Source organism: Bufo gargarizans, chromosome 1 (genome assembly GCF_014858855.1).
Source record: "Bufo gargarizans isolate SCDJY-AF-19 chromosome 1, ASM1485885v1, whole genome shotgun sequence".
NCBI classification, from domain to species: domain Eukaryota; kingdom Metazoa; phylum Chordata; class Amphibia; order Anura; family Bufonidae; genus Bufo; species Bufo gargarizans.
Window position 1 is genome coordinate 515,302,391 of NC_058080.1, and position 11,780 is coordinate 515,314,170.

General features: G+C 45.6%; 1 protein-coding gene across 1 annotated transcript in view; it reads right to left on the reverse strand.

Annotated features, from left to right (window-relative positions):
* The window catches only part of MMAB (metabolism of cobalamin associated B), a 60,532-nt gene extending 48,798 nt beyond the window's left edge, over positions 1-11,734 (reverse strand). Inside the window, exon 1 of the mRNA XM_044275359.1 lies at positions 11,619-11,734. The gene's annotated coding sequence lies outside the window, so the exon portion shown is untranslated. The remainder of the gene's footprint in view (positions 1-11,618) is intronic.
* Positions 11,735-11,780: the final 46 nt, after the last annotated feature.

Below are 11,780 nucleotides of genomic sequence, written 5' to 3' on the forward strand. Positions count from 1 at the left end.
CGGCGCAGGCGCGTAATGTATGACTCACACACTGCCAGCGCCCGTCCTCCCAGCCTGCCTCCTCCCTCCTCTAGGCGAGCGTTTGTAGTTGTAAGTACTCCGCAAAAAATTTGCGCAAAAAATTCGCACCAAAAATTTGCGCTAAAAAAATCGCGCGAAAATTCGCACGGAAATTCGCAAATCGCAAAATAAGCTGCATTCGCCGTATAAGACGCACTGCTATTTTCCCCCCACTTTTGGGGGGATAAAAGTGCGTCTTATACGGCGAAAAATACGGTAATAGATATGTACCTTAAAATGGTTTCACTAAGGCTACTTTCACATTAGCGTTTTTTGCAGATCCATAATGGATCTGCAAAAACGCTTCCGTTACAATAAGGCCCCATGCACACGGCCGTGTTTCACAGCCGCGTGCGGGCCGTGGAACCGCGGCCTGGATCCCTCCTGAGAGCAGGAGGGCACGGCGTCACTGGTTGCTATGACGCCGTGCGCTCCCTGCTGCCGCCGCAATACAGTAATACACTGGTATGATCTATACCAGTGTATTACTGTACTGTGCCGGCAGCAGGGAGCGCATGGCGTCATAGCAACCAGTGACGCTGTGCGCTCCTGCACTCAGGAGGGATCCAGGCCGCGGTTCCACGGCCCGCACACGGCTGTGAAACACGGCCGTGTGCATGGGGCCTAATACAAATGCATGCATCAGTCATGAACGGATCCGGTTGTATTATGTCTTCTATAGCCATGACCGTTCCGTCATGAATAGTGATGGACGAACATCAGCAGGGACGATTCGCGAACGTGCTTTCGCGATCAAATTTTCGTGAACCGCGCATTCGCGGCGGGGCCCCATTCACTTTAATGGCAGGCAAACCTGAAAAACCTTCAGGTCATATTCCTCGCAGCAAGGCCTGGAAATGCTGGTAACCTGCCTTTGTGATGCTGGTAACATGTCCGCCATTTTGTGTTTGTATCGGGGGTATAAGTACGTTGCCACCCAGTACAGGTCCTTGACCTTTATACTTTTTATACGGGGGTCCCTCTTCAAACACTGGAGCATGAAGGCTCCCATTTGCACTAAATTGGAAGTGGTCGAGCGCCCTGGCTCCTGCTCATCGCCCAGGAGAATGTTGTCCTCGGTCTCCTCCCCCCAGCAACGGACAACACCAGGGATCCCCGAAAAGTTTAAAGCCTTCTCTTCTTGCTCCTCCTCCCCCCAGCCACCATCCTCCTCTGACTCCTCTTCAGACTCCTGCTGACTTGAATCAGGAGGAGTTGGGAATTCATTCAATATTGCGACTTCCTCATCTTCCAGATCCTGCTCCTCGACGGCTTGATCAATGACACCACGCAATGCACGCTCCAGAAAGAAGGCGTAAGGTACGATGTCACTGATGGCGCCCTGGCTACGACGGACCAGTTTGGTGATCTCAACAAATGACCGCAGAAGAAGTCTGCATGCGTCACTTGCGTGGTGAAAAGAAACCAAGCTCCCCAGAACCTGCCCTGCTGCAGATTTCGTACAGGTAGTCGCTAACGGCATGTTTCTGCTGGAGCAGCCTATCAAGCATATACAAGGTGGAGTTCCAGCGCGTCACACAGTCACAAATCAGACGTCTGACGGGCAAGTGGTGTCGCTGCTGAATGTCAGCAAGGCGAGCCATGGCCGTGTAAGATCTTCTAAATTTTCCTGGCCTGCCGCAAGACGTCCTGGACCCCGGGGTATTTGGCAACGATTGGCTGCACGACTAAGTTTAGGACATGTGCCATGCACGGCACGTGTGTCATTTTGCCCTGTTTCAGCACGCTCAGCAGATTGGCACCATTGTCGCACACCACTTTACCAACTGTCAAATTGAGAGGGATTAGCCACTGATCGGCCTGTGACCGCAGAGCTGAAAGCAGTGCAGGACCGGTGTGGCTCCTGGCTTCCAGGCACAACAGCCGCAGCACAGCATGGCAACGTCTAACCTAGCACGTCGAATAAGTTCTACGTAGCTTAGGGGGTGCAGCGGAAGAGGCGGTAGCACTGGAAAAGGAGTCAGGCGAGGAGGAGACGGAGGATGGAGGAGGAGAAGAGGCCGGCCTGCATGCAATCCGTGGCGGTAATACCAAATCTACACAGGTGCCACGGGTTACATGCTTGATGGCCGTCAGAAGGTTCACTCAGTGGGCAGTAACAGTTATGTACCTTCCCTGCCCATGTTTGCTAGACCACGTGTCTGTGGTCAGATGTATCTTGGCACCGACACTGTGTGCCAGAGATATATGAACTTGCCGCTGAACGTAGCCATATAGTTCAGGGATCCCCTACTGGGAGAAATATTTCCTTTCGGGGACCTTCCATTGCGGTGTGCCAATGGCCACAAATTTTCTAAAGGCCTCAGTCCACCAATTTATATGGCAGTAGTTGGCGGGCTAGCACTTCCGACAAGCCAGCGGTCAGCCGTTGGGCAAGAGGATTATCCGTCATCATTATTTTTTCACGCTCGAACATTTGGGCCACGGAAGCCTGCCTTGTGCCAGATGAAAGCAACGACGGCACGGTGGAAGACAAATGGGAAAAGAGGCAGGACATGGAGTGCCGGTAGTGTGGCTTTGTGTGTTCTGACGGCGTTGCTCCCACTGGGCTCGGTGATGGGAGGCCAGGTGCCTTCTTAAGGCGGTCATCCCTAGTTGAGTGTTGGGCTTACCGGGACTTATAAGTTGACAGCACAGGCTGCAGATGGCAACACTATTGTCAGCAGCTGACAAGTAAAAAAGAAAGCCCACACTGCAGAGCCATATGCCAGCGTCCTGGGAGCACAAGATGTGACCGTGCATGGTGGATGGCTTGTTCCAGATACATTTGCAGTCTGCTTTTTGCCTCCTGTGCACTGAGAGTTCTGCCTGCTTCTCCTCCCTATCTGCTGCTCCGTCTCTCCCTCTGAACCCCCCTCCTCTTCCTCTCTTGTGGGCACCCATGTGACGTCCATCGACACGTCATCATCGTCACCTTCACCACCACTGACATTAGAGATCTCGGGGTAGGCAGCAACAGTGGGGACAACCCTCCTTGGGCTGATCTAGGTACTGTCGTCAGACCGCTGGGTGGCGGCTGTTGCTACCTCCTCTTCCTCATCCGATGCCAAGAATGGCTGCGCATTGGTAAGGTCTGGGAACAGATGGAAAAATAATTCCTCCGAGTGGAGGGGCTATGTTGGTGGTGGTGTCTTTGGGGGTGCACACAGCAGAGAGTAGGGAGGGTGCAGCTACACAGGATGAGGAGGGTGCAAAAGCGGAGCCACTTAACCAACTCTGATGCGTCCTTTGACATAATCGCACGCACCTTCTCCAACTTCCCACTTAGGCTCGGGCCTGGTGCACCTGCCCGACCCCTACAACCCCTGCGGAACGGCCTGCCTCTTCCTCTGCCTGTCATTTTCTAAATGACCTTGTGCCAAAGTCCCTAGAGAAGAGCAGTATTTGTGGAAGCAGGTATATCGCAGGCCTCAATCAGTTGTTAGTTGAAGCAGGTATATCATCCTCAAGCAGTAATTTTGTGGACGCAGGTATATTGAAAACCTCAATCACTATTTTGTGGAAGCTGATTGATCGCAGTGCTCAATCAGTATTTTCTGGAAGCATACAAATGCACTATAATATAATTTCTATGTTAGAAAGTATATTATAAGTATATCACACTCCTCTGTGTATCGCACCTATCGATAGCACACCTATACCAGTCCGTTAAAGTACTTTTCAGCTAGTGTTTGGTGTGCCTAACTGTCCCTGCTCCACAAAGCAACCTCTCCCTACACTGGAAAAACACATAATGTAAAATGGCAGCCAGATCAGGTTTATTTATAAGGTAGGGGGTGTGTCCATGTGCTGAAACGTCTCAATTGGCTGTCCTGTACCACCTGATGGATGTGTCATGGGTCAAAGTTCGGCGCAATGGAAAAGAATATGGCGCGCGCAGACATCGCCATATGTCCGCATGTTCAGCGGATCGCAAACGCGCAAAGTTTGCTGCGAACCGACCGCCGGGCGAAGGCCATCACTAGTCATGAACACCACTGAAAGTCAATGGGGGACGGATCCGTTTTCTATTGTGCCACATTGTGCCACACAGCGTTTTGGTGTCCACCTCCAAAGCGGAATAGAGACTGATCGGAGGCAAACTGATGCATTCTGAGCGGGTCCTTTTCCATTCAAAATGCATTAGGGCAAAAGTGATCAGTTTTGGACCGCTTGTGAGAGCCCTCGACGGATCTCACAAACGGAAAGCCAAAACGGTAGTGTGAAAGTAGCCTTAGGCTGGGTTCAACGTTTTTGTCATACATGTAACGTACACAATAACGTACACAAAAAAATAAAAATAAAAATTTATTGTCGGGATAATTATAGGCCCGAAATGAATCAAACATGAATTGCTATGTTAAATAGTGTGGCATCTGCCATTTTATGATATGTCCACCATTTTGTGTGAGCTTATGGAAAGGCCACACGTTCCTAAAGTGTATTTTTATATTTTTCTTTTAATTATACCAGTTTGAGGGAGTACTTGCTTCCTTACAGATTATGTTAAACGCAAAACATTAATCTATATATCCTAGTTATAGTGGATTTATTTAGTTTTAGCATAAACAAATTGATAAATTACATATATAATATTCCATATTGGCATGTTATAACAAGGTACACACACACACTTGATGCCATGTGTATCCCACTAAAAGAAAAAAGTATTCTTAGGATATATGGAAAGCATTTACAAAGGCTTTCTACTAATAGAAGTTTTACAGAAAAGCTGTTATTCCAGGCATCGTTACTCAATAGTTTGGACAGTTAGATATACAAACCCATGGTGCAAATGTAAGGCCCATTGTATTTCTTATCAAACCCATATATTAAAGAGTCTGGGAAAGTCAAGATGGTCCCACTACATCTGCGAAATTGTTTCAGGGTGTCAAAGAAGCATCCCTTCTCATTGATGTAGGTTTCAGAGGTCAAAGGTTAAAGTGTAGCATAATTCTGATGTTAACCACTTGCCATCTGGGCCATTTGCTCCCTTCCTGACCAGGCCTAATTTTGCAAAACTGACATATCTCACTTTATGTGGTAATAACTTTGGAACGCCTTTATTTATCCAAGTCATTCAGAGATTGTTTTCTCGTGACACATTGTACTTCATGATAGTCATAAATTTTAGTCAAAATATTTCACCTTTATTTATGAAAAAATCCCAAATTTACCCAAAAATTAGAAAAATTAGCAATTTTCAAAATTTCAATTTCTCTGTTTTTAAAACAGAAAGTGATACCTCAAAAATATTTATTACTTAACATTCCCCATATGTCTACTTTATGTTGGCATCATTTTGGAAATGTCATTTTATTTTTTTAGGGCGTTAGAAGGCTTAGAAGTTTAGAAGCAATTCTTCTAAATTTTAAGAAAATTGCTAAAACCCACTTTTTAAGGACCAGTTCAGGTCTGAAGTCACTTTGTGGGGCCTACATAGTGGATACCCCCATAAATGACCCCATTGTAGAAACTACACCCCTTAAGGTATTCAAAACCGATTTTACAAACTTTGTTAACCCTTTAGGCGTTCCACAAGAATTAAAGTAAAATGGAGATCAAATTTTTTAATTTCACTTTTTTGGCAGATTTTCCATTTTAATCAAATTTTTTCTTTAACACATCGATGGTTAACAGCCAAACAAAACTCAATATTTATTACCCAGATTCTGCGGTTTACAGAAACACCCCACATGTGGTCATAAACTGCTGTATGGGCACACTGCAGGGCGCAGAAGAAAAAGAACTCCACATGGTTTTTAGATGCCATGTCCCATTTGAAGCCCCCTGATGCACCCTTACAGTAGAAACTCCCAAGAAGTGACCCCATTTTGGAAACTAGGGGATAAGGTGCCAGTTTTATTAGTACTTTTTTTGGGTACATATGATTTTTTGATCATTCATTATAACACTTTATGGGGCAAGGTGACCAAAAAATTGGTTGTTTTAGCACTGTTTCTATTTATTTATTTTTACAGCGTTTACCTGAGGGGTTCAGTCAAGTGACATTTTTATAAAGCAGATTGTTACGGAAGTGGCGATACCTAATATGTATACTTTTTCTGATTTATTAAAGTTTTACACAATAATAGCATTTTTGAAACCAAAAAAAATGATGTTTTAGTGTCTCCATGTTCTAAGAGCTATAGTTTTTTTTATTTTTTGAGAGATTTTCTTATGTAGGGGCTCATTTTTTGCGGGATGAGGTGACGGTTTTAGTGGTACCATTTTGTGGGACATACGCGTTTTTGATCACTTTGTGTTGCACCTTTCGTGATGTAAGGTGACAAAAATTGCTTGTTTTGACACTTTTTTTTTTTTTTTTTTTTTTTTTACGGTGTTCACCAGAGGGGTTAGGTCATGTGATATTTTTATAGAGCTGGTTTTTACGGATGCGGCAATACCTAATATGTATACTTTTTTTATTTGTTTCACTTTAACACAATAATAGCATTTTTGAAACCAAAAAAATGTTTTAGTGTCTCCATGTTCTAAGAGCTATTGTTTTTTTATTTTTTGAGAGATTTTCTTATGTAGGGGCTCATTTTTTGCGGGATGAGGTGACGGTTTTAGTGGTACCATTTTGTGGGACATACGCGTTTTTGATCACTTTGTGTTGCACCTTTTGTGATGTAAGGTGACAAAAATTGCTTGTTTTGACACTGTTTTTTTTACGGTGTTCACCCGAGGGGTTAGGTCATGTGATATTTTTATAGAGCTGGTTTTTACGGACGCGGCAATACCAAATATGTCTATTTTATTTTATTTTTTCTATTTTTAACATTTTTTTTATTCCTTACTTGGGGACTTTTTTTTTTACATGTGAAACTTTTTTTTATTTTATTTTTTCAACCCTTTATTTATTTATTTTTTATTTTACACTTTTCGTCCCCCATGAGGTCATACAAGCCCTCTGGGGGACATTTACTTCACTTTTTCTTTTTCACTGTTGATTTCTCCTGTAACTGGGGCTGACATAGTAGCCCCAGTTACAGGAGAAATACACCCCCCAGAGAGGCTGTACAGCGCAATACTGCGCTGTACAGCCTCAGTGCAGGGCTGATCGAGGTCTCTGAAAGACCTCACACAGCTCCTGCACTCTCCGGTCCCGGCGGTCACATGACCGCCGGGCCGGAACAGGAAACGCATAGCGCTTCCTGCTCTGCATACACAGCGCTCGGTGAGCGCTGTGTATGCAGCGATCCAGAAGGCAGGGACACCTGGGGACTGTCCCTGCCTTCTCTCTGGGTTGCCCTGCTGTCACTGACAGCGGGCAACCCGATCAGCAGCTGCACGATTAGCGTGCAGCTGCGATCTCTGAAAGGACGTTTTAAAACGTCCATTAGGAGATAGAGATCCACCTCCCGGACGTTTATAGTCTATGGGCGGACGGGAGGTGGTTAATATGTTACACAACAGTGCCATCTGGAGACAGGTGGATATCATGACACTATACACAACAATATTGCATTCTGGGTAAATATGATCTCATAGGATCATTACCATATGAGCACACCCATCCGATGTGATTGGAAAACCCTAATCTGGAAGGGTGTGATCATTTAATAAGTTTTTGGATAAGAAAGCACACATGAGAGAAAATCGAGGGTAGAAGAAAAAAGGAAAGACAAGTTGCGCTCTCTAGAGGGGTCTATCCAGATGAACGCCATGGTGAGATGCACTATGATGGACCACCCAGCTTTCCTAGGAGCAGAAGTGAGATTCCTACTAGGACTTGGTAAGAGACACAGAGAATTATATTTCATTTTATTAAGACTAATTTGATAGTGTGGGTGAAATTATACCATCTAGATTGGCGAATAAATAAATTAATTAATCGATCATCTTCATATTGTGATGTAGTCTTAGGCCTCTTTCACACTTGCGTTGTCCGGATCCGTCGTGTACTCCAGTTGCCGTAATTACACGCCGGATCCGGAAAAACGCAAGTGAACTGAAAGCATTTGAAGACGGATCCGTCTTCAAAATGCGTTCAGTGTTACTATGGCAGCCAGGACGCTATTAAAGTCCTGGTTGCCATAGTAGTAGTGGGGAGCGGGGGAGCGGTATACTTACAGTCCGTGCGGCTCCCGGGGCGCTCCAGAATGACGTCAGAGCGCCCCATACGCATGGATGACGTGCCATGCGATCGCGTCATCCATGCGCGTGGGGCACCCTGACGTCACTCTGGAGCGCCCCGGGAGCCGCACGGACGGTAAGTATACTGCTCCCCCGCTCCCTACTACACTTTACCATGGCTGCCAGGACTTTAGCGTCCTGGCAGCCATGGTAACCATTCAGAAAAAAATAAACGTCGGATCTGGCAATGCGCCGAAACAACGTTTAGCTTAAGGCCGGATCCGGATTAATGCCTTTCAATGGGCATTAATTCCGGATCCGGCCTTGCGGCAAGTGTTCAGGATTTTTGGCCGGAGCAAAAAGCGCAGCATGCTGCGGTATTTTCTCCGGCCAAAAAACGTTCCAGTCCGGAACTGAAGACATCCTGGTGCATCCTGAACGGATTTCTCTCCATTCAGAATGCATTAGGATAAAACTGATCAGGATTCTTCCGGCATAGAGCCCCGACGACGGAACTCTATGCCGGAAGAAAAGAACGCAAGTGTGAAAGAGCCCTTAGGATATTGAGAGACTTCATTCTACCCGCAGAAGAATCAAGACTCATAATCTAGCAAAGCATTAAATGGTTGTGTATATATATATATATATATATATATATATATTAATAGAACATTCTTCGCCAAGCTAAATGATGGGTTTCCACAGGAAAGACTTGTTTCAAGCCCTTCCCATTTAAGATATGGTCTAGCAAAGATCCTAGATCCCTGTTATTTGTTTTAATAGTCTTACCCAAGTCATATGTGTGAAAATAGCCCAGGATGGAAGGATACAGTTATCTCTTCTAAGTTATATCCTTGAATGGATTTGCCCATTCTGGAAGTCATGTGATGTGTAGTTGGTTAGAGGGGGGGGGGGGGGGATGTATTTAGCATTCTATATTGATGTCTAGGATTAGACATGCCCATCCTGATATCATGAGGTTTTCTCTGAACAGAAGTAAGATATATAATGTATGTTCCTATTTGGATATCCTAACCTAATAATAGCTTGGTTATAATGGGACAAGTTATTTCCACTCACATGTATTGTTAAGCTTGTAATGCTTTATATCAACGCTGAATATATTCATTTGCATGTATCATTGTTTATTTACTTATATATGTTTATAACCTTGTAACCAATAAATCTGCATATTTTTATAATACCTGTGTATTATTGTATAATGTAGGACTACATTTTTATCATTAACATCATCTGATGTCAAAAGAACGTATTTATCTGAGGAAATAGTCGGACTCAGATGTGAATTGTATTGATTAGGTTGTCTACAATTCACCAGATCATGATTTCAAGAATTTATGACAAATTTTATTTTTTCCATTTATTTTATGACCGTATTAAAAAATTCTTAATTGAATTATCACCACCCGACATTATCCTGAAAAAAATAAGCTCTCATATGGCTACATTGTCAAAAAAATAAAATCAAGAAAAACTGATAATCGTCCTTAAATTCAAGGAGTGCGCGGAAGTGGAGTGGATTTTGCTACTGTGGATTTCAGCCTACGGCCTCATGCACACGACAGTATTTTTTCACGGTCTGCAAAACGGGGTTCCGTTATCCGTTTTTTCTTCTGTGATTTTTGGAGGATCACCAGACATGAAGGAAAGTAAAAAAAAAAAAGTCGTTTTGGTGTCCGCCTTGCCGTTCAGAGCCAAACGGGTCCGTTTCACGTTGACACAATATGGCGCAATTGCAAACGGATCCGTCCCCCATTGACTTTCAATGTAAAGTCAGGAGTCCCTATCAGAGTTTTCTCCAATCCGATGGTATATTTTAACTTGAAGCGTCCCCATCACCATGGGAACGCCTCTATGTTAGAATATACCATCAGATTTGAGTTACATCGTGAAAACTCAGATCCGACAGTATATTCTAACACAGAGGCGTTCCCATAGTGATGGGGACGCTTCAAGTTAGAATATACTAAGAACTGTGGACATAATTGCCCCCTGCTGCCTGGCAGCATCCGTCAGGGGTTAATTGTGCGTATCATAGTCCCCCTGTAAGAGAACAGGTGTTGCCAGGCAGCAGGGGGCAGACCCCCCTCCCTCCCCAGTTTTAAATTAATTGGCGGCCAGTGCGGCCCCCCCTCCCTCCCCTGTTTTAAATTCATTCGCACTGGCCACCAATGAATTTAATACAGGGAAGGGAGGGAGGGGGGCCGCACTGGCCACCAATGAATTTAATACAGGAGAGAGGGGGGGCCGCACTGGCCACCAATGAATTTAATACAGGGGAGGCCGCACTGGCCACCAATGAATTTAATACGGGGGAGGCCGCACTGGCCACCAATGAATTTAAAGCTGGAGCTGGGGAGGGAGGGGGTCTGCTGCCTGGCAGCACCTGATCTCTTACAGGGGGCTATGATATGCACAATTAACCCCTCAGGTGCGGTACCTGAGGGGTTAATTGTGCGGATCGCAGCCCCCTGTAAGAGATCGGGTGCTGCCAGGCAGCAGGGGGCAATTATGTCCACAGTTCTTAGTATATTCTAACTTGAAGCGTCCCCATCACTATGGGAACGCCTCTGTGTTAGAATATACTGTCGGATCTGAGTTTTCCTCAGAATCTCCTCCGTACTCCCCGACGTAAAAAATGCCAAAGCGCCGTAAGCTTGCGATGCACGAGCTAGCGCATGCACAGTGTCCTCATAGTGTCCCTTCCCTGTGCTGGCATCAGCCTCAGGGAAGGAACTGTGCATGCACTAGCTCGTGCATCGCAAGCTTACGGCGCTTTGGCTTTTTGACGTCGGGGAGAAAGGAGGAGATTCTGACGATGCGGGGCGGTGCTGGACTCCTTCACGCTGGACTCATCTCACGTACAGGACACATCTCAGGTTAATTTGCATATTGATCAAATCGCTTTTTTCCACAATAAAAGCACACAGAGCTATAAGGACTGGGTATTGCGGATGTGCTAGCGGCCATCTAGCAACCCATGTCCTCAGCTCTATACACAAAATCCCGGTGACAGGTTCCCTTTAAAGCGACAATTGCTGTATGGAGACTTACTGGCAATGCTCAATGGGAAAATAATATGCAAAGAGATAACGCTCAAGAAAGAGAACCATCTCTCTAGCGCCACCTTGTGGAAGTGGCTCCTCGAGTCATAATCCAACTTTTCAACAAGCCTTGGGATATGACAAGGATGGATATTTGGCGCTAGTGCTACATTTTTCTTTCTAACCAAAAGCCCTGCAGAAAATGAATCCCCACCTGCCCTTAGGTGATATGTTTAGGTCAGAATTGGACCATTCCAAGTCATACAATATGATGGGTGTATGGACAGCACAGAGGGGGAGGGGGGGACGCGCTCGGCGCATGCACGTGATAATACGCGTTCGCTACGACAGCAGAATGACGACTGCCACAAACACCACACACTGACATGCAGGACGGCGGCCTTCTCTCACCTCCCGGCGGCGCCCTTACTACTGTACAGACGCCCTGCCTGTGTCACAACTCGCACGCTTCTCCTCAACAACAAGCCAGCGGCAGCCATCACTCCACGCCCCGCCCACTCCTCGTCCCACGCTTCAGGATGACCCGGATTGGTCGGGAACCTCTGGCTAGGT